The sequence below is a fragment of the Nyctereutes procyonoides genome, unplaced genomic scaffold (assembly GCF_905146905.1).
Source record: "Nyctereutes procyonoides isolate TBG_1078 unplaced genomic scaffold, NYPRO_anot_genome, whole genome shotgun sequence".
NCBI lineage: Eukaryota > Metazoa > Chordata > Mammalia > Carnivora > Canidae > Nyctereutes > Nyctereutes procyonoides.
In genome coordinates this window covers 49738822-49740481 of record NW_026575131.1, presented here as the reverse complement: position 1 = coordinate 49740481, position 1660 = coordinate 49738822, and positions in this window count along the sequence as shown.

Genomic DNA, 1660 nt, shown 5'->3' with positions numbered 1-1660 from the left:
CCTGGCTGCCTCAGGCTGGAGAGCATGCAACCTTTCCTCTTGAGGATTCTGAGTTCAAACTCCACATTGGGTGTAGAGCTTACATAAATACAGAAGACCTATTGTTAAAAATATTAAAAATAAATAATTAAAATTATACTTAAAAGAATAGTTTTTATTTATTTTTTAAAGAATTTTTTAAAAGATGTATTTATTTATTTGAGAGGGCAGAATGAGAGAGAGATTCCTGAAGCAGAGTCCTCACTGAGCCCGGAGCTGGTCGCAAGGCTCCAGCACACCACCCTTACTTGACTTGAACCAAAAACCAAGAGTCCGCTGCTTAACCCACTGAACCACCCAGGCGCCTGCACCCAATAAAGACCCTGGGAGGAAAAACACAAGATTTTCACAAACGTGGGCAGCCGGGGTGGCCTAGGGCATGATCCTGGAGACCCGGGATCGAGTCCTTCGTTGGGCTCCCTGCATGGAGCCTGCTTCTCCCTCTGGCCATGTCTCTGCCTCTGTGTGTGTGTGTGTGTGTGTGTGTGTGTGTGTGTCTCATGAATGAATGAATAAAATCTTAAAAAAAAAAAATTCACAAACGTAATTCCAAGTAGTTATTCTCTGCTATCTTCAGATGTAAATATCCACAGACAAAAAAATAAACCATTTAAAATGAGCCATCCGTTCACTGTGGGAAAATGATGAACAATTAAAATATTGGGACTGTTAGAACTGCACCACAGAGAAAAAATAAGTTGGTCATGACGCTGTAAATGGAAGATGGGAATCTCACGTTTGGCAGGCAGGGATGTACCTGAAGTTCAGGCATTTACTCCGAGCCGTAAGGAGGGCTTGGCTGGCAAAACAGTCGTGGATTTCAGACCTTGCTTCCCAAACATCTGGAACGCGCAGGAAGAAACGGGCCGCCGATGGGGACCAAGGAGGGTGTGGGGACCCCACTGACCACAGCTCCTCCCACGCAGTAACGAGAACGAGTCACGATGGTCCTCTGACGACCCTCCCGCGGTCACCGCACAGTCGGAGACGCTGCCGCGGGCGCAGAAGTCGGGGTGCGCAGGAATGGGGTCCCCGCTCTCGGACCTGCCGGCACGCCACGCGCCGGAGGGGATCGGGGTCTGAGCGGCGCCACCTGGGCCTCGGGTCCGCAGACGCCGCAGATGACTGCAGGGAGGCCAGTCGGGCCACAGCGGATTCGCGCCTGCTGAGAGCGACACGTTCGTCACCCAACACCACGGGCGCACCACCCTTTGTACGTTTCCTGGGATACCCAATGGTCTCCCTTTATTCCCGCGGACAAAGGAATCACAGCGGAACAGAAGCGAGGCCAGGGCAACGTGAGCCCTAAAGGCAAGCGACCTGGGGTACCCAGCGAGGCTGAAAAGAGCAGACCTCCGCCTCGGTTGCGCAGCAACGCCCCACCCACCGCCCCGCCGCCGCCTCTGATTGGACAGTTCGCAAGGCCTCGCCCCCCCCACCTGAGTGACAGCGGGGTCGGAGGTTAGGTGTCTGAGCCTAACACCTGCTATTAAGACGCCCTGTCCTTCTGCATGTGGATGTCCAATTTTCCCAGCACCATTTATTGAAGAGACTGTCTTTCTTCCAGTGGATCGTCTTTCCTCCTTTATCGAATATTAGTTGACCATAAAGTTCAGGGCCC